We start from the raw sequence: 22,406 nt of genomic DNA, 5'->3' as shown, positions 1-22,406 counted from the left end.
TTTATTTTCATTTCTTGCAGGTTTTGACCCCTGGTGATATCTAGGCGTGCCCACACGGGTATAACCGTGAGTTTTACACTTTTTCACATACATATCCTCACGGATAGGACACGCCTTAGCGTGCGTGGACCGCCGGGGGATTAATTTGGTCCCGAAGAAAGCTGAGCTAAATTACGAAATATACAGCTGAAACATGTCGACCTATTTTTATTAGGACTCAGCGGTTCAAATAAAGACCGTGACTCAGTCCTTTTCACTTGTTTTTAATGAGACCAGTTGTCCATGTAATAAAGTTGTTTATGGTATAACTGGGATCTTTTAACTCTGCACTCACCACACTTGAGCACATATATTTTTCACTCAAAAACACCAGCTCCGCTGTAACTCAGGCGTTGTAGCACACTGGGGGGAAATTCGGTGTCCCCAGTGGGAACCCTATGATGAAGCATGTTACCACTAGGGTGAGTGAGGGTTCTTCTTAAGAATTTTTTTTTTTCCCACTGTTTTCACGTTTTTGTTCTGATCACAATTTGGCAGTCTCTAAACTTTTGGTGTATCACGAGAGTATGATTACAACACCTTTGCTCACTCTTATGTTGTTGTTATATAAGGAATTAAGACAAAAGCCTTCTTGTCTGAAACTCTAATATTTTTTACACTAAATACAGCACATACAGGCATTGATGGAGGCGCCTGATATTGTTAGACCCAATAAATTAGTTAGTCACTAATTACCTTGAAGAACATTGATAAAGCTATAGAGGCTGTAATATGTGAACCTCTCTTCAATAAAGAAATTGTTTGAAATTTGTTAACGATTCTGCTTTTCACAAACCTTTTTCACCGAAACAGCGGATATCTCAACATATACATTTTAAATAGGATTACCTAGTGTGTGCTAAATGTATTTTAGCAATAGAGCCAACTTGAACCGGGACCTAAAAATGCCATAGTATTGCTATTAAATACCGTCTTGATTTGTAGTTGGGATGTAGCTGCATCTGTAGATTAAAGAAGGTCTCCTAACATTCTGGTTTTATAAACAACTTTTCCAGGAACTAGTCCCTTCCTTTTTTTCAAATGTTATGCTCGTTGTAACTTTAGAGCAGTCATTTAGGAAGCAGGGAGCACAGTCGGGAACCCTGCCACCGATGTCCGACGAACGATGGTCAAATGCTTGATTGTCCTGAACACCATCAAGTGATCTGGTAGCCTAAGAAGTCGGGCATCCTGCGCTCAAGTGCAGAAGGCCTCAGGAGCACTTTATGCTACATCCAGATCAGAGCCTTGCATGTTCTGCAGCTGGTTGGCTCAGAGGCTGGGAGGAGCCGCACATCTGACCTATTCCACCCATTATGGGAAAGCAAGTAATGGGTGAAATGGCAAAATTACAGAGTTCCACGTTAAATCTTTTAGTAAATAAATGCCTTGGCTGTCTTTCAGCCTGCCAGGTACATTTCTGTGACATAGCAATCAATACCAAGCCAGTTTGGGCAGTTTATGTTGCAGAAGCGGTGTTGATGATGTAGGGCAGCAGAAGGTCTCATGAACGTGATGATCTTATTTGTTACATATGTTATAGGATAACTTGTCTCTGTGAAACCAGTAGTACTTAGCAGTTTCACAAAATAAAGTACTCAACAATTACCATTATTGTTACATCAAGGGAACCACAGAAAACAACAGATAGTACTAATATTTCCAGATTGGTAAAGCGCGACTTATCACCCCTAAGCGTATTCAGGCGCGGGGCTCCATCTGGGAGATTAAGTGAGCTATTGCCCAGAGTCACGTGATGCTGAGTTTAGCTGCCACCGGCGATCAAACGGCGAGCCCCGCGCTCAGGCATGACCGCTCTGACCGCTACGCTACATCTCTCCCTACTAGTGCTACATTTGTGCCTTTGGCCACCAGTGCTGCGTACCAGCGCATATTTTTGGAAAGTAGGACTTATTTTCAATGATCGGGCTTTGAGAGTGGGAGAGGAAGAGAGAAAAGGGAGAAATATGAGGATTAAAAATATGGAAAAACAATGACAAAAGGAAACGGATGTAAAAGAGCCTGCATGTGTTGGATAAAGAGAAAGGAAATGGAGGGTGGTGGAAGAAAGAGTTATGAGGTCTAACCAAGACCAGGCAGGCAACCTTGGTATTCGGCAACCTCAGCACTCGAAAACTCCGACTGTAGGTTCTTAAGAAAAACATTCAGCCCCTGCACTTATTTTTCACTGAGAAAGATCCATCCGCCTTTCTGTGCCTAAAACGACGTGGAGAAGCTACATTTTCAAAGACCTATCTATGTCCTCCACAGCTAGAACAATGAATGCCATGTGGGATTGTTCTGTCTGACTCCGATGCTCACATACTCAATCTAGGTCAGGATATTGGGAGAGGGGGAACTACAGACCAGCGATGAGACGCTCTATTTCACACGCTTGCCCTCTGGAAGGGCTGGCAAAGGCAGTCACTTACATTACGGATAGGTCATCAGACAGGATACCTAATCCATTCCTCAGACAGGCAGCTTCAACTGAACTGATCCCGGCGGCATTTTCAGTGGCACAGTGGACTGCTTCTTCATCAAGCACTGTCACTTCAAGTTAGCGTCTCGATCTCCGAAACGAGAACTTTCGTGTAGGCGATGACCTTATTGCTCAAAGCGAGGAAAGTGCTTTGGTTTATTTATGACCGGCTAACCTTAAACAAACTCCATTGAAATTCAATGCTTTTATGAATTCTGGTGATATTAAACAAAACTTAGCTAGGAAGGTATAATTAGGAACACCTTTAAACCAATAAATGGTAAGTAAATCCTTATCCTTTGTTATTTTTCTCTGGAACGTTCTTAAAGCTTAGAGTTAAGAGCAATTCACGTGGTATGTGTCTGCCATGAAGATAGCTTCTGTCGGAAGGCACTAGGGCCCAAGAGGGGCCTCATAATTGTGATTTTCTTTCCTTTTGTGGCCAATAGAGAAAAAGAAATTTGTGACATATATTTCAATTTAATGCTTTTTCATGTTAGTTGGATCCCTAGCCAAAAACGATCTCCTCCAAGGTATGGAAAACTATGTCACATTTTCTGGAGTCATTGTTTTCAAGCATCTACTTGGTGTCTTAAGTATGCATCATGTAGACGTTTCTTAAGTTTTGCAAGAATGTTATTTCATTTGTGTATATAGAGTGTCATACGAGAATACCCAGGGTCGGCTCAGTGGCCCTTGCTCATAACAGTACTTAGCACGGAAAACGATTGTTTATGTGCAGGAAGGGACACCTTCCTGCATATGAACAATCATTCATGGTGATTTGCCCTTTCGATGTGTGCTGCACAATCCAGCACACATAGAAAGAACAACAACTTAAAGCAATTAAGCATTTCTGGAAGCGCCGGGATGCCCAAGGGTAGCTGCGCGCTATATAAGATTTTAAATTAAATTTTAAATTAAATTTAAATTTCTCCTTGATTCGTCATGTTAAGATCAGGTTTTCCCTGGTCTTAATTTTGGTGCTGCCTCATATTTATGCCACTTTTTTATATAGGGGCCAGCGTCAAAATCAATAGGTCTTGTGGTGGAATGCCCACTGCAACACCCATTGCATGCCCTTTTCATGCTAAGTGTAGCGTGAAAGAGAGCCTTATTTACAATGCAGCGTCACCTTAACGCCACCTTGTGAATAAGGTGAAGAGTTTATCGCCACAGGAACGTCATAGAAAGGTGATGTTCCTGTGGCGATAGGGGCTTGTAAATATGCCCTGCAGTTTCTTATTGCGGAGATTGAGCAATGAGTGTGAAGACTCTGCCACAACTGCAGAGGCTCTTTCAGAATCGGGCAACCTGCATTTACCCTGCACATAGTGCACCAGGGTCATTACCGGTAGGGATGCCTCATTTTGATATTACCAGTAGGGATGCCCAGCTAATTCATTTATAGGGGGTGTTCCTACATTTTTATGGAAGTGTAGTCCATGCAAATGCATGAAATCCCATGACCCCAAGCTGGCATAGCTAATCAGTGTACATGCACCAGGTTAGAAGATGTCTTTTCTGGAATTATGCCAGCATTGTCCTGCCTACAAACTTTGGTCAATGCCTGAGCGCTCGTGGAAAAGGAGTGGAGTGAAATCCATACTCACCATGCATAAACCCACTGTCGTTATGCACTATGGATTTGGAAACACAGAAAAACAGTAAAGCAGAGTGCGTCACCCATCCGTAAAAGCGCTCAACATCTGCAGTGAATGTATGACGTTACAACGCATACATTCACAACGCATACCATTACAACAAAACTTTTACAACACAGGATCCATTACAACGCATGCCATTACAACGCAGCTGCTATTACAACGTATGCCATTACAACGTAAGTATGGGTATTTTTTTATTTTAATTAATGGGAATGTGATAGTAGAGTAAATATTGGATAGTGTAGGGGTTAAAATTACTATTCTAACTCCAGGAGGGTGTAATAGTAGGGTAAGTGTTGGATAGTGTAGGGGTTAAAATTACTATTCTAACTCCATGGGGGTGTATTAGTAGGGTAAGTGTTGGATGGTGTACGGGTTAAAATGAAATTAAATACTTACCCATACTAACTCCAGGGGGGTGTAATAGTAGGGTAAGTGTTGGATAGTGTAGGGGTTAAAATTAAATTAAATACTTACCCATACTTGTAATGGCATACGTGGTAATAGCAGCTGCGTTGTAATGGCATGTAATGGATCCTGCGTTGTAAAAGTTTTGATGTAATGGTAGTGCGTTGTGAAAGTTGTGTTGTAATGGCTGTTTCCCTCTGCAGTGTGACACCTGTTAGTATGTGCGGCATCTGGTGCACATGTACACTGAGGGGGGTCGCATTACCAGTGCTTAATTTGAGCCAGTGGTTTCCGGTGCTCAGCACTGGCAGTTAATCATCAACACCAGCGCTTTTCATGAGCACCAGTTAAGGACACATTCATTTATGGGCAGATTACGCGATTGGCCCAGAACTCAGGAAGTTGAGGTGACGCGGAGACTCCGAAGTCAGCAGCTCTGGTCGTTACGCCACATCCATTCATTTCATAGTTAGTAGTTGGTTCTATTTTAGGCGGGGCTCACAGGAGAAATGGGCGGGTGCAAGCTGCCTCCTGAAGAGAGCCTCAGCACTTATTGTTTTACAAATTAACCACTGGGCTTTACGTAGTTGGAGCAAAGGTGCCACGTCAAAGTAGACTTTCATTTAAGAGACATGGGACCAGATGTACAACCAGCAAAATTGTGCCTTGCAAATTGTGACTAATTTGCTAGTCGCAATTTGTGAGGTGCAATTTGCGATGTACAACAATGTGTTTAAAACTGTTTGCGATTCCCAATGGGGTTGCAAATTGCGAGGCTCGTTAATATTAAGGAGCCTCTCAGAATTTGCGAGCTGATTGGGAATGACATGCCCTCCCAGGTATGGTGGCCTGCTTTGCTCAGCAGACCACCATATCTGGGACTGCATTTAAATAAAGCAGTATTTTTTTTAAATGCAGCCCATTTTTGTTCAAGGGAAACGGGAGGCATTAAAAATATTTTTTTTTAACGTTTTCGTTTCATTTTTTAAGGGCAGGTAGTGGTCACCGAGACCACTGCCTGCCCTTACAAAATATTTTTTGAGACGGTCACAAAGTGGAAGGGGTCCCAGAGGGACCCATTCCAAATTGTGACTGTATTACCACCCTCTTAAAGAGGGTGGTAATTTGCGAGTGTTTTGCGACTGCAATTGCGGTCACAAAACATTCATACATTGATATGCGGGCGCAATGAGGAAGGGAATGCCCCTTCCTAATTGCGACTCGGTATTTAGGAATTGTAAATGGCCCTGGGCCATTTTGCATGCGTAACCGGGTCGCAAACCCATTTGCGCATGCATTTTCCTCCTTCTATGTTTGCTGCAGAATTCAGTACACATAGAAAGAGGAAACAAACATTGGCGTAGCCAATATGAATCGCCTATGGGACCATATAAGTGTTTAGCAATGCAGGATCCCAGCTGCAAGTTTACAAACATCAGAAAGTAGGCAGAGCAATCGGTCACATTTCGAGTAATAGGGGGAGTACCCGAATAGTTCTGTCCTAAAGGTGCATATCCTGCATGCCCTCAGACCCGGATTAAGCAAGAGCATTACCACCCGAGCTGTGGTGGGTGCTGAGGGGACATGGAAAACAGTAAGGCAAAGGGTGCGAAGCAAAGGCGGGAACCGGGTCCATCTAACAGGAGGCGGTAACTTGGACCTGAGGCCAGAGTCACTGAGCTAAGGTCGCTGTATGGCAAAACCGCAGTGCAGCTAGGCATGACCTCGGCTGAGTGTCCACTTACCAGCAGAGATGCCCATCCATAGGACCCTCCAGAATTTTCCCACTGTCTCTCACCCTGCTGCATCTGCTCAATGAGAGGAACATGCAGAGACTTCCACTGAAGCACTCGACCCGCCCACTGAGGGAGGTGTGAGTGCAGAAAGCAATTCTCTACCGGGGGCTTACCAGCTCTCCCAGACACTGTAGCCAGTGGAGAACCGGCAAGCATTCCTCCAGCCAGTCTGAAGCCATGGTACAGTCTGGAAACCTAACAACCAATGAACAATCAGAACTCCCCAGCCAGTTCTTAGGTGATAGTTTGCTTCTCTAATCAAATTTTCTTACCCTTGTTCCACCGCTAATACAATATGATTCCTCGTAAGTGATTGGTTAACTGCACCGTGTTTCCTGAACTTTGAACCTGTTTGCCCTAAGTATGAGGCAGAAGGCCACTCATAAACTAGAAATGTCATGAGTAACCGGTTTCCATCTCAGCATACTGTTATTGGGATATCCAGAGTCTCCGGACCTAAGGTCACTGACCATCTATCAAACAAGACTTTGGGGGTGGGAGGAAGGGAGGTTGTAGAAACTGGAAGAGCTGTGCATAGGTCGGATGTTGGCGGCTAGTGTCAGACGATTGACCTGTTTGAAGTGTGGAAAAATGGCAGCTGCCACAACCCTGTGATCCGGTGAAAGTGTGCACAATGCTGAAATGTGAAGCACGGCACCGATGCAGATGAAAGTTAGTCACACAGGCGCCTTGGTGAAACCTGAAACACAACAGCAACAACAAGGAAAGGAGAGGACAGGAGTGAAGATGCAATGAAATAAGGTACCATAGTTGAACACGCACCCACACTGTAACACGAGCAGAAAAGAAATAAAAAAAATTGTCCCCAATAGTATAAAAATACATTACTTTGTCACTGCTGCATGGATGTAAATGAAAGACAAAAAGGAGGGACAAAGAGGAAGGATTGACCATTAGCAAGTATGGATTTTTAAAGGACACTAAAACAAACAAATGAAAAGCAGTGGGTGGGCTTTAAGCCCACAAAGCGTATTATATACTGAAGTATATACAACAGGTCTCGAGCTCGACCTAAAATAAGAAGAAATAAAGATATTTCTCATCCTTTTTATGCCTGCCCTGTGGAGGCGTCAGATTTTGACGCATTTCCATGTTTACAAGTCCTTGTAAATCTGGGAATGCGTCTAAACCCATGGAAGTTGCGTGGAAACACCCATGCAACGCCCATGGAAGGCCTGCAGTGCACAGAGTAAGGCGACCCATTGATTTGCACTGTGTTGCCTTCCATAATATTTATGAGGCTACTTAAAGCCACACCATGCAGCTTTGCTTTGCTTCATAAATATGACTCAGAGCCTTGCTTCACGTATTTACCACTTTGCGTGGTGCAAACATTACGCAAGGCTCTAATAAATATGCCCCTGAGTAACTTGTTTATCTTCTTTAATTGTGTACCTTTGTGTGCTATTGTAGTTACTCTGACTTGCGTCATGTGCAAAGCTTACCAGGAAATTATTATATCAGTCTTTCCCAGCCTTTACATCTGCTTACTAATATATTCAGAAAAAGCCCTTGCTCTCTCTGTACTCCTTTAAATGTGTACCATTCTTTACATTTGCAAAATGTGTCAAATGAGAAAATATACCATCGAAATTGCACCTACTCCAAGTTTATTTATATCCTAACTACTTATGTGTATTTGTACGCATAAGTGCTTCAATTCCACCCTTTAAAATGGAAGATGCAGCTCTTACCTTGTTCCTTGTTTGGATGAATCAGGCAATTTTATGAGAGTTAGCAAGCATATTTGCAATTGCTCATTGAAAGATTCTCCATTGGGCAGTCAGAACTCATCAAAAAGGCACTAAATCCCTGTAGTTGCAAATTCATTCCCATCAGTTGTGAGTTAAATTCCACACAATCCAAAGTCTTAAACCTCTATATATTAAGAAATAATTTGAAAACGGTCAGTATTTCAGATTATATATCTAATATTTGATTATTGTCGAAAAACCTAAATTAATGTATTTTCTAAACCTATTAGGTAAAACAGAGTTTTCCTTTTGGGAGGTAAAAGTAATTACCAATTCAAACACTCACTTCACTCAGTCAAGGACTCTCACTCAATTATATATTGTCAACTAGTTTGGGAAATGCTCAACAACGAAAAAAACAATTATCATACAAAATATACAATTTTATTTAACATAAAAAACATACATCGATATACAATTTTCATTAAAACCTTACACAATACATGTTAAAACCACCTAATGTGGACTGGGAGAAATATAAGCCAAAACAGTAAACTTTGTCTTGGTATTTGTTAATTCGGACACTTTGTTGGCAACATTGGGAAGTTTTCCATTTCTTATACCCAACTATTGGTTGACAACTCCAAATTTAAACCTTTTTTAATGCGTCGACGCGTTTCGGAGACCCTTGATGATTATGGCCTCCTTCTTCAGGACAGTATTTTTTAATTTCTCCAAATTGCGATATTTCACCTATGCAAAAGCATCTGGGTGAACGAGGATATATTCAAATTGTATCCTATTTGGGGTCTAATTTATCTTCATTTTTAAACTCCCAAACTGAAAATCGGTTATTATCGGCTCAGAACGCGCTGTTTCATAACAATGTATTTGTTGTGAAGCAGCACGTTCTGAGCCGGGTTATACGGAGCCCCTCTCTTTGGTTTAAGACTATTTTCTAAACCTATGTCTAAATATTTGGTCATTTCTGAGCCTTGTGTCTGATTTTTTTTTCTTCTGGATGCTATTAAAGTGCTTATATTATTCGTATTATTGTGACAGAATAGATATACAAACCATTGTATTACCGTAAACAAAACTAATCAATGTGTCAATATAATTGAGTCCTTGGAGTGTCATTTCCTTCAAATAGTTTTTATTCTAGTTTCAAATTTTCCCCAAAACTGCCTGTATTTAAAACAAATTGGCCAATGCAGAGAAAACGCAGTTCTTCCGTAAGCATATTTTTGTTTACTTTGGTTCTCCAATGGACACACGATGGCTATTTCTGCAGCTCTTCACTTTTGTGAGATGGTTTAAGCAGAAAAGACCCTAAAAGTAAAGTATTTAACGTCCTGATTACCTTTGTCACTATAGTGCCCGCTAGAAATGCAATTTTATTTCAAGTGTTTGCTCAAGTGTCATACAAATCGTAGTCCAACATGGGTGTATTGTTGGGCAATCCCATTTCTCACGTACTTCCAAGTGCCAATGACAGTTCTACATCTGGAACGAATATTACTGATCTCTGTAGTGATTGTATGTAATTTCTCGGGTGCATGGTATCATTTATATCAATAAAAATATTGAATTTGCCTCAGATTAGAAGTGACTGGAAGGTAATGCTTAGTTGTAGTTAAGTGCTTAGATTGTTCAGGTTTTATATCAATACCGAGATCTTCTGGTCTTTTTATGTGAGTTTTGGTGTGATTGGGGTGTCTGGGTTCTACTCATTTTTTATATATTTTCTCAATGTAGCCTCGACAGGGCAAACAAGTGTGGTCATGACTGAATCCATAGCTGAAGGACGGGGAATTTGTGAACACAGGATTTTAATTAACTTTTGATGACTAGTGACCAATGAATAATTGTCAATACAGAAATGTTTTAGTCTCTCACCTCTTTTTCAGAGGCGATGTCCAACTATTACAATACAGTTCTATTCTGTGCCTGATCCTTGACACCATTCTTAGTTAAAGGAAAACAGTTTTCTTGCAGTGACAGTGCTAGTGAAAAATAGATTTTCCTGAGAATTTTTTTATGATGTATAATTTTAGTTTTGATAACTATGGTCCTCTGCCTAACGTGAGTAGCACATGCTGGGATCTACCATAGATTTGCAGACACACTGTGTCACGACAATTGAAATAAATAAACAATTCAACTTTTTCATAATCTTACGGCTCATCTTCTGCCCTATTTTTGAATGCAGAATTACAGTTACTTAATGAGCAACAATTGTATGTGACTGTACATCCCTTTACAAAGGTGCCTGTTGAGTTGTTGGCATATAGTTGACTCAACAGAAGACACAATCACAAATATTCAACCAATGTTATGTGTTCAGATAGTATCTTATGACAATTTCAAGATGGCCCATGATTTCAAATATGCAAATGAAGGGAGAGTAGGACAGATGTGACCCAGTTACACTGCGCCTCTGCTTACCACGATCCATTTAAATCCACATCTGCCTTGTCTCAGCTGCAGAGACGTTGTTAGATCAAAGCAGAGCATCGCATTGCAAACCATTTTGTCCTTTCAGGATGTGTGCAACATTAAAAGTCTGAAAAGAATTTTTTTGTCAAAAATATGCAAATCTGTTACTTAGAACTTTGTTAGTGGGAGTTGAGACAACTGTGATAATAAGATATGTCATGGGAAAGAGGCCATACAAGGGGTCAAATCATCATCTTCGATAAACAATGGTTTAGTTCTCCCAAAATCACATGCCACAGGGACAATTGGCATAACTGTCTCTTGAAAAAGAATGACTTCGCATGAAGTAGCATCACACAACCAATGACTCCAATAGAGCCCTCTTTTATATTTTTCAAAAAAAGAAAAAAAGTAGGTCCTTATTATAAGTTGTACGGAATAAGATGGGGTATTTTCCCAGGGTGTTTACCACACGTGGAAAATACCATTACCCCGCCTTTAGGTGTTTACCACATATGTAAAAAACCTCATCCCAAGTTTTAAGCATGAAAAATTATGTATAACATGCATTCTCGTTTTTTAACAGACCAAATTTTGCATGTTTGCCTATTTTTCCGTGCCTTTACCCAATAAACTTTTGCAGATTTGGAATGCTGGAATTCAGCAGGGGAAAACAACAAGGGTGTGATAATTATTACTAGACCTGGGCGTAGTTTGCAGAGTTTCGCTGCACGGAACTCCATGAAGTGACAAAAAAACTCTGCAGAGTTCCTTAAGTGGTAGAATGCAGTGCGAACTGCCGTTCGCGCTGGTCTTCCCGCCGTTCGGGTAGAAATTCTACCCGAGCGGCAGCTCGCACTTGTAGCAGCTCGTGAACTTACTGTTCGCGAACGGGAAAAAAACTCAGCTGCACTACTCGGATCGGAGTTTTCTGCACTTCGTGAGCTCCTCAGAGCCCGTAGGGCAGAAAACTCCGCAAACGGAGCGGATTTCACTGCCCAGGCCTAATTATTACTTAATTCATTCTGATCTGTGTGCAAACTCTTATTTGCAAAGGGGTTAGAATTTAGCTTTTAACTTGTAATGAGGGCCTTGGTAGAAACACGGGCTAGGCTTTTACAGCACGTAGAGCTAATCATGCACTAAACATGGCACACGCTAAAGGCATACCTACCAGTCATAAGTAAGTAGTCAGATTTGGTCAATCACAGAAGTTGCAAAACATTCAAATGAGGATGCAACAAAAACTCAGGAGGGTCAAATGAGACACACAGCTGTGCCTTAATGATGCTCCTGTTAAACAAAACATAAAGGCACGCCAAGCCTGACTGTGCAGCAAACGTGCAAGCAAAAGTAACTAGAAAAAGAGAAAAAATAACAGCGCCCAATCAGTGATCCATGGAGCAAAGCGAAGAGAAGTGCAGTGCAGGTGAAGAAACCTGCTTCCAGCAACTAACAGGATGTGGTGCAGGTGCCCATGGAGAAGGTACCTGGGGCAGAATGTTCTAAAGTATATCATCTCCTACGGTTTGAGCAGGAGATGGCACTCAGTGCGGATCCAGGCCTGTCAACTTGCAAACATGTTTCACCGTGTGAAACGGAGGTGGTGCCTGGTAAGGGGTGGGGCATTGTTCCGAGCACAGCCTCAGGCACTTTAAATCACTGCCTCCACCCTCTAACACCTAAAAAAGCAAAGCTCTGGAGGCCGCCGACGTCCTGGGGAGATTTCACACCCTGCAATGGACATACGCAGCATATCCAGGGGCACAGCTCAGACAGCAAGATTGGGGGGGGGGGGGTAAGCTTCAGATTTTACAACAATCAAGCTAGCATTTAATGTTAAAATACATTATAGGACAAGCAGGGCGCATGAGAGGGGCCTAAGAGGCTGTGGAAAGTGAGAGGAATGCGGATTGGTAGAAGTACCGAGTGAGAGAAAACACAACATTTTGTAAAATAACCAACGTTTTTGTCTGTATGGATATAAACATTCCTGGTGAAATCAGACAGACACCTCGCCATACCCAACTGAAAGTAACTGTACCCAACTATTTATCAGAAAATACATTTATTAGAGGGGTGTAACACTGCAAACACTCGTCCTGAAGCTACGCCCCTGAGCACATAGCCTGTCAAAAAAAGTGCTGTAAACCTGCTGTCAGCAGGGGTTTCCAGCTAATTGTGTGCACACCATAAGATATTAGCTCCTCACTTGGTTACTGTGTGAAAGGAGAATACGTGGTGGCACTGTGTGAGTAGGAAGGTCTGCTTATCACTAACAACCTGCATCATTGCAAAACACACACATTGCCTGGCACAAATATGGGGAAGTGGAGATGGCCATACTCAGATATGCAAATTAGAAGGAATTGCATCGTAATCAAAACACCTTGGCCAGGATTTACTTTTGTTCCTGCAACGCTGGGTGAAAAACGGTAGCACTGTCTTGCACAAATGAGGAAAACTTTCTGTGCTTTATTTAACAAAAGCCATGCACCAATGTTAATAGCGGCTCAAATGTTTGAAAACTCTTCTACCGCGACGGAACGTATTGCGTTACATTGCAAAGCCTGTGCAAGAGCGCCTGGCATGAAATGTGCACTTGAGGTAAGCCTTTAAGTATTCAACATGAGGACAACCACCCAGTAGTAAGCCACGCCAAGATGTGAACATTTGTGGCAGTTACACATCTTAAGCATAGGAATGTTCCATAATATTATGCTTGCCCCTTGTTTGCACCTGCTTTCTTTGATGATTGGGGTTCAAGCAAAACCAGGTCGTGCTAGTTTAGTTGATTTGGCTATGCGTGAATTCCAAAAGGTGTTTGCGTTATTCCCACCATGTTACGCCCCATTGGTATAAACTTGAGAGTAATACATTATAGGGGAAGCAGGCATTTTTCGGTGCAAAGGGAATTCGACACAGTGCTTGAGTAAGCTTTCAGCGTAAAAACATTTTTGCAATCAAAAGTTGATTGGCGCTATCTTTTTTTGATTTCAAAAGTTTTTATTGGTTGTTTCCAAATAAAGCAAAACATACAATACTGCTGCTTTGCACCTTCATGCGTAGTGTTGTGGCCATGCAAACAAGCAGTAAATCTGGGCCCTGCTCTCTCCCCATGTTTCCCCCACCTTTCAGTATGGTTGCAACCCTATGCAATTGAGCCAAGACAGTATAGACGCCCTCAGGCATTCGAGCGCATACACATTTTCAACTCAAATTATAATTGTCTTTGTGCCACTGCAATTACATGCATAACGGAGTTGACCCTTAAGGCAGGATGTGACGTAATAGACACTAGAAATTGTGATCATAAGTATGTGAAAATATGAAATGCGTAAGGGCTCCCTCTAAATTGGCAGTCCCTTCCATCCAGTGTCTCAATTTAGGTTTACTTGAGGCAAATTTACAAGCACCTTGCGCCACTTTTAACGTGGGAAAAGTGACACAAAAGTGGAGAAGGGAATTGTAAATCTGCTCCCATGTGGTTTGTTCTCATTGTTCCAATATAAAGAAACTGTCCTAGAAATGATTTTACAACGTTTTAATTCCTATAATGCTATATCTATTAATATTGTGAGATCAAAAATGTACATCCTGCGCTTTTCTAAATATTATCATTTATTTACTTTATTGCAGGCCCTCTCTGAACACTTCTGACTGTGCCAACTGATGTCCCTGGAGAAATCAAGGCTCGGCATTCATGGCTTTAACTCGCCTGGCTGCAATCGATGGCGGAGGGTGGAGAGAAGGCAGGGGCTAAGCTCTCGGCTGTTTGTCCAGGTTATTGGAGCTTTATCCCCTAAGTCAGCAGACAAGCGCCTTTCTCATAGAAACTAGAAAGAGAGCAGCAGCGTCCAATCCCTGGGTATAGGTTTCCAAAAATATGACATGCACACTGTTTTCTTTGGCAAATCATGCGCCGAGGTTGATTTTATTGGGTCAAAAAGAGACTCATTTCTTTCCAGGGTTTTGAGAGGTGAGATAATGCAAAATTGACGGCTTTGGAGGCGAAAAGCTTTCAGTTGGATTGTATACAAAAGTAGATTTATGGGGGGAAAAAATGATTAGAGAAAGATATAAAAGCCATAACCTTACAGGCTTTGCCGGAAGCCGGTTTTTATAGACTCAGAGGGCCGTTGTCATTTGGTCGCTTCCATTCTTCAAGCTTTGCAGGGAGGCTACCACCCTCCGTGTGGAGAAGCCTTGCTGTGAATGTAGAAAAAGTATCTTGTATTTGAAAGAGAGTTAAGTAAACTCAAGACACAGGGCTTGATTTAGATTTCGGTGGATGGTTTACTCCGTCACAAACGTGGTGACTACCCCTCCCATTGTATTACAAGTGCCATTGAATATATAATGCGCTTGTAATATGACGGAAGCGATATACGTCACATTTGTGAGGATAACCTGTCCACCAAACTCTAACTTGGCCCATAGTCGTTCATAGAAGAACATATGTGGTTAAAATAGAATGTAAAGAAACATTGCTTGTTTATCACCAGCTTGACAGTCTGAAGACATGAAGTGGCCAGGAAATAGAATATTTGAGGCTTACAAAGAAAATGATATATAGGAACTGTCTGCAATTGTTTGCTTTCCTTTAACCCCTTCGGTGCTGATGGCTGCTCCCGGCCATCATGAGTTAGGGTGCTCATGTGCTGATGACGGCCGGGAGCCGCCATGACCACGCCCGAGATCGGAATGTGCCGCACAGGCGCAGAATTCCGGCCGCGGCCAAGGTGTTAATATATGGCATCAAAGTTTAAAGAAATACATACTAATTGTTTTGCTAGGTCCAAGGAGAGGCCCCTTCTGTCGTGCAGAATACACCCCGAGTATGCAGTGAACGGGTACTAAAAAGAGGGAGTTCCATCATTTGCATAAAGGTGTGGCCTATTGAAAAGGCGTAGATGACTCCCCATTATTAGTGCACATACACATATGATTCAGGCATGTACGCAGGCAAAGAACGCTTTGGTGCACATGCTGAACTGTGCCACTGGTAGGTGGTGCTCATGTGTTCAACTCGGGTGCGCCAGCGTTACAGGGCCCTTTCTTGGTTAATGTAGTTTTTTACCACTATATCTTTCTGACACTCATTTGGTCCTCCGATGGATCTTGTTTTGTGCCGATGAGGGGCTGGACATAGAGGATCCAATATCAGGCTATCCAATGAGGATCCGGAATTGAATCACCAACTTACAAGCTAGTAATCAAATGCATCAGAGGTAACCTTTGGTAACTGTGAATTGTGGGACCCTCGCTTCTCCGACCAACCACCTTCCCCCATTCGGGGGCGGAGTGATACTGTGAGCTCCTTGTGACAGTTCTTGCACCTCTTCTAAAGGCTCCTCCTGTGCACTGGTTGTGCTACTGTGGCCCTGCTCTGAGCGGAACCAGCAGCTGGACTTGAGAGGGTCTGTGAGGGTTCTGCATGAGTTTTTCTGCTTTTTGGGTATGTAGTCATCTTTGTGGTGGCACACTAGGTTCCCCCTCGAGGGTCAGGAAGGCATGACACATATGATCTTGGATCATTGTTCATTTGCAGCCCTGTGGGATCCTGCCTTGCCTTCCTTTGCACAAGCACAAAGGGTTTAAGTCACTTTTAGTGTTGCGTGGCCTGTATGTGGACTTTGCCCGCTCACTGTTGGTGCCCAATTATGCAAACAGGGAATCTGTGCATCCCCAGGGGTCCAATATCAGACACTTGGCCACACGCCCACATCTCCTCCCCTTCATTATCTTCTCAACGCCTCAGAATTATTCTCCTTTCTTTTTTGTTAAATCACTGTTTTTCTTAATGTATTTCACATATAATTCGTTTACTGAAAGTGAGATACTCGCTGCAACACACACCGCTCCTTCTACACATTTTGGGAAGCGCACACTCAGAACTTGTCATTTTGAAAACATATTTTCTTATCAGAAGAAACAGCTAGTTTGTTTGTGAAAGCAGCATCCTTTGAGCAGTCGCAGGACACTGTTATCTTCAAAAAACACTATCCCGATTCCTAGAGGTCTGGGTCGCATCAACCCCGAGCCATTCTTCCCACTGCTATCTCCCGCAGTGGCTTATTAGGAATAAAAAAGATAAATACATACAATTATAGCCATTCTTGAAGCTTGATTCATGCGTTGATGTTTTGATTTAAATTCATAACAGCACCCTATGAAGCATTTTGCTTTTTAATCTTCAATTTATAAATGTTTGTTTGACCGAGCATTTATCATGAATGTAGGATGTTACTGACAGCAGGAAATTCCGAGTATTTGACCGAGGTTATAAAAATAATAGTTGTAATCTCTCAAAACAATTATTTTAATAAATCAGAGAAAAAGGAGATAAATATCCACGTTGTTTTTCATTAATCGGAGTTCATTATTGTAGAGCCAACGTGTAGAGGTCACCGACCCCAGGACACCTGACACATAATATGCAATGTAGACAAACAGAAATATAAGTTATACGAAGCAGGGGAGAAACGCATAGGAATACAGGCCACCCAAATGAATTTAGGAATCACTTGGTTCAACGATACGTAATTGAAACTGTATTAGATCTTTAGTAGCTAATAAAACAAACTATTCTTTAACCCCTTCACTGCGGCAGCTATTCCGCCGCAGTGCTAAGGGGGTGGGGCGGCGGCTGCATGCTGGTGACGGAACCTCTCCGTCACCAGCGTCTGTGGCGCTGTGCTTATGACGGAGCGGTTCCGTCATGGCCCGAACCGCTCAATGGAACGCTCAGCGCAGGCGCGTAATTCGCGCTGTGCAGGCGCGTAATTCGCGCCGTGCAGGCGCTCCGAGCGGGCCATGACGGAACCGCTCCGTCATCAGCACAGCGCCACCGTAGCTGATGACGGAGCGGTTCCGTCATCAGCAGGCAACGAGTTAAAAGATTTGTTAACGGCTTTAGCAGTGAACACCAAGCATTAGCAGCATTTTAAAACATTTTTAAATATAAAAGTAACTGGATGCTCTCCAGAAATAGGAGTTAAAGCAATTCCGACCAGCATGGCGACGTGGTTTAATAGCCATGCCGTGGCCTATGTAACACAGAAACAGAGGTTACCTTCCTGGCCCCTTCTTTTGAACAAACAGTGTGATCCTGGGCAAACTGTTTCCTCTCTGTAGCGTAGTTTCTTGCCTCAGTTCGCTTATGCATCAAGGTCGTGTGGACCTGGAAATTGACTAAATGCTGCCATGAATCACTTCATGAAAAATTGGATTAACTTGTCTTTGTTGTTTTACTCCATAGGTCTAGCAGCTGTAGATCAACTCTACACCACCGTGATACGCTCTGTCAAGAGTCACCAATAATGTAACTATGTAAGCTGCTAAAATATTATTTATATCTTCACGTAAATGGTGGCCTTCTGCAGTGCAACTGTGTGATATAGGTTTGAGACCCTGTCTGGAGTCTCGAGATACAAATTGCAAATCTGTCTCGTTGTATACTTTGTTTCTATAAGGTAGTTCATGCACTTCAAAGTTATGCTGGAGCCTACCATTGTCTTTGCCCTCCAGAAACTGGAACGGGGGCACGGATGCATTGATGGTACTTAACCCCTTCGATGCTGATGACTAGCTGAGCTCGTCATCAACCACGATGGTCGTGTGCGGATGACGAGCTGAGCTCGTCATGTAACGCGGCTTTTGGAAAAAAGCCAAGTAGCGCAAAAATAACCGCCGCAGCGATGCGGTTAAATGTGCCTATGCCGATGATTAGAATTCACAGTCATGGATCTCAGAGTGGCACCCTCCATGTCTCTCCCTGTCTTACCCCCTACATCTATCACGCAATGACCAAGCTGCCACTGGTGGCATATCATAGGTGATGTTTGGTAAGGGGCACTGTCCCTAACCACAGCATGAAAACAAGACTTGCCGACAGCATTGCACATCCACCGCTTCCATAATGTGTCACTCGTTAGGGGGCTCATTAATTCAGGAGGTCTGTGTTGTGCTCATATATACTGGAACATTCAAGATTTACAAAATGGTGGCTATCCAATCAGACTGCTTAGAATGCAAATACTGACTCCATGTCCTTCCATCTCCTCATTCACATGTTGGTCCTGCTACTTAGTGAGGCCTGCCAACGCCAACAATGTCTTCCCAACACCGACAGAGTCTGATGGGTGATGTATGGATTATAGATGGCACAGTGGTCAGCAGTACAGTAACTCAGTCAAGTAGTATAATGCACTCACGTCCACTCCTAATCCATGCTCCTGCTCAACTCCGGCATCTGTATTGTATCAAAGTCTATGGAGCGAGCAATTACCCCACAATAAGGCCCTGAAAGCGTTTCTTAAGTCCTAACCTTATGACTACATCTTGTTCACTTACACAATTCCTGCTGCACAAGCTACTGAGATAGTGGGCTCTTTACCAAGTCCATTTTATGACAACACACAGGTTGTGTGTAGAACTATAGAATGTTGGGTCTGTTAGTTATTTTTAATTAAACCAGCCATGAATTGAAAGTAATCAAATAAAAGAGTGCTAAATTCAGCAGGCCATCAATAAAATGGATAACAATGTTGGCTCGTTCTGCTAAAAAACAAGACTAAACTAACAGTAGAGCAATTTGTTAGCATTTAAGCACCAATTATGCCCTTTCAAATTATGTGATTGATTTCAAAGTGTTGTGATTAATTTCAAAGTGTTAAACGATTTGATTTTGTATGTAAACTTGAATACAATTAGATTGTTTTGTTTACAGAAGCAATTTCTTGCATGACAACAATTCCTGTTTAGAATTTTTTGCATTGCATCTGTACTTCTCAACAATGTACAATCTACTGTACGGTTCAAGCCTTTGGGTAAATTAAACATACTCCTTGTCGTTCTTACCAGTGAAGATTTGAAGGAAGCGCACCCCTCATTGGTGGTTCTACATCAGTGGTTGCTTCGGGGAACATTCAACGCTGTCGGTGAGTTTGCGAATAGAAAGAAAACCATCGACCGTTGACTGTACCCTGTAGCTGATCCCAGGCCTCCTAGTTTTGTGGCTTCAGATCCTCAACGGCATCGGCCATGCCACTGTGCACAATGCCTTTTTTACTTTTTACTGGTCACAATCAACATTCATTGCTGTCGGTGGGTTTAACTATATGGACAAGCTCACTGAACGATGAATGCAACTGTGGCCCCCATTTTCACGATTACAATCAAGAGGAGAGACCTTGCAAGCAGCGATCATTCCCCTCTCGCAATCCTGTGCATGATTTGGGTGACAACATCTGAATGTACTTCTTTTTGTGATACTATGTATGAAAAAATGGCTTGCTTTTTTAAGTATTTCTTTTAACATTTTGATTATTAACATTTTGGAAGGGTTACTCTTAAGTAATTTACTTTCAATCAAATGTTGGAATAATGTTGTGATATATATTTGAAATAAAAATCCAAATTATTTTAAATTTCTCTGAGAAGTATCTTGTTCATTAGAGGGTAAGATAAGTTTGCTCACCCAGTCTCAATGTCTCTTTGAATGTGAATTAAAACCTGGCCTTACAAAAGGTGCACCTTAGAAAATCTCCCTTAATGGGCCAAAGAGAAAGATCCCTGAAGAGTCCCAGTTGTAGACACTTGGACGAACACATGACCACATGGACAAAGTGTACACATCTCAGTGTTAGTTCTACCAGGACAAAGCGTGTTGGCAAGAGATTGAATGCCTGTACCTACATCCACTTTGATTCCACAGCGGGGCTTGAGGATGGTACACCAAACTACTGGCAAATCAACTTCTGGGCAAATCCCTTAATCCCCCCAGGCCTACAAAAATGACAAATGAATGTGTCTTTAATTGGTACTCATGAAAAGCACACCTTTGAGACAAGTTCAAGCTATAAGCACCGGAGTTGACAATTAAGTGCCAGTGCTGAGCACTGGTAACCACCGGCTCAAATTAAGCACTGGATTCTTCATTGTTTAGGACCATGCCGCTTAGATCAACATACTGATGGAACACTTAGATGTATAGGAGTGTACCTTGTCTTAATTATTTTTGTCATGACATTTCTGTATGGTATATTGAAGTAAATTCATTTGAAGAAAACCAGCTTGCAAGGCTTCAAATGCAAGACTACACAGCATGATTGAGTACAGCATACGAATCTACAAAAACACGCTATAAATCAATGTTTGCAGGTAAGTGTTGTTTTCCTTCGATGGGCACACACCATAATCAAATTGTGTTGGATTCGATCTCGTCCCAAAGAAAGCTTTCAGATAATACACATAGCGAGACCAAAGTACAATTGATTCTGAAATATGAATCTCTTAACCTGTAATTTGTGTTTTAAGGATGACATGAGTGTGTGAGTTACAGATCCTGACTGTGTCTAAATATGAGTTATGATTGTGGCTCGAAGCGAAAGTAAAAGGTTTTCTTTATGTATAACTTTGTTTTATACTGTGGTAATCTGGGAATGTGTGCAAGAATATGGAAGGTATATTATAATGTGTTCTATGATTTTTTTTCAAACTGTCCGTTCACATATGCTTTAAAAAAATCTATATCTGTTAAATGAATAAATCTGATTGTTTTTCTTGAAATCTTCTCCTGTGTCCTTTGTAACAATGTGGAGGGTCTATTGGGTTGCATCCAACGTGATTTTGTGGCATTGCTCTTTTTTGATATTGGAAGACTCTTTCAATCAATAATAGAATTATGCTAAAGTCGTACTTTAATTTTACTTAAAAATGATTAAATTACCATCTGTTCTACAGAAAAGTGTTTATTACTGAGACTTTTAGGTAACTGAGGGATACCCCTTTGATATTATACTGGTTCAGTAAAAAGCAGCACTAGAAATCGGATCCTATTATGTTTCAGTAACCTGAAAGGTGCATACTTAAGATCAATAACGTTTTTCAGATATATGTCACCGCATGTATCTGTTGCTCCCTCATACTTAATTATGGTTATCAACATTTTGAATTTAAATTTCTAGATTGCCAGAAAGAATTTGGAATTCATTTCAGTGCATACTGATAAAAAAGCAGCAAAGAAGGATGCCACCCTAATTAAAACAACACCTAGAACAAGACTGAATTTCACAAGGTAGCAGACCCAAGTGAAAGACTGGAAATCAGTTGCGTTTCAGATACTTTATAAATCCATAGCCCGGCAAAAGTTCCATGATCTGCAAATTCAAATTTGATGCTGGTAGTTGTGTTGAGAGGGGGTAGTGCTATTGTAGCTTGCTGCTTGAGAGATGAAATATTTCCCAATGGCAAAGATTTCCTTGAATCTTTGAGGCTGTTGGTACTGATTTCAATGCGATCAGCAAGCTTGGAGCATTTGGGAACTTAGGTTTCTTAATGGGAGCACCTGATGGCAGATCTGTAGGTGCTGTTCTTGGTGTTGTCCTGGCTTTGCCTCCATCTGCCTTTCAGTATCTTGCAATGGTTTTTTGTGAATCTGAACACTTCCATGTATCAGCTCGCTTGTTGTCTCGGTCTTGAGCCTTTGGCGGTTTTGAGGTGAGCTAGAATGGCTCTGCAGGTGGTGAACCTGGCTTTGCAGTTGGAGATGCATCTGTGGAAGTTGTTTTACTGTTGTAGTTGGTTGTGTAGGAGCTCTGGAGGATGGGATTCTTCAAAGGTTTTGTTCCAGTCTTGTCATGCAGATGTGGCAATTGTATTTCTCTGGTGGTGTGGGAGGGATATGCTGAAGTGGATGAGCACCTGGTCGGACCAAGTGATTGGTGTGGGTTTGTCTGCTATGATGTAGTTGAAACTGGTGAAGATGGGGTCCAGTAGGTGTCCAACAGCTTTCCACTGGTTGAGGGAGTCTGAATTTCAATAGGTCTTCTATGACAATCATCGTGTTCCTTCAGGT

General features: G+C 42.0%; 1 long non-coding RNA gene across 1 annotated transcript in view; it reads left to right on the top strand.

Moving 5' to 3' along the window:
- The window catches only part of LOC147747999 (uncharacterized), a 168,153-nt gene extending 147,035 nt beyond the window's left edge, over positions 1-21,118 (top strand). The window contains exons 5-6 of the long non-coding RNA XR_015308511.1: positions 14,186-14,329; positions 17,808-21,118. This is a non-coding gene — a long non-coding RNA (uncharacterized LOC147747999). The remainder of the gene's footprint in view (positions 1-14,185; positions 14,330-17,807) is intronic.
- Positions 21,119-22,406: the final 1,288 nt, after the last annotated feature.

This window comes from Lissotriton vulgaris, chromosome 1_1, assembly GCF_964263255.1.
Source record: "Lissotriton vulgaris chromosome 1_1, aLisVul1.2, whole genome shotgun sequence".
In the NCBI taxonomy this organism is placed as follows: Eukaryota; Metazoa; Chordata; class Amphibia; order Caudata; family Salamandridae; genus Lissotriton; species Lissotriton vulgaris.
This window is presented reverse-complemented; position numbering and strand designations above follow the sequence as displayed.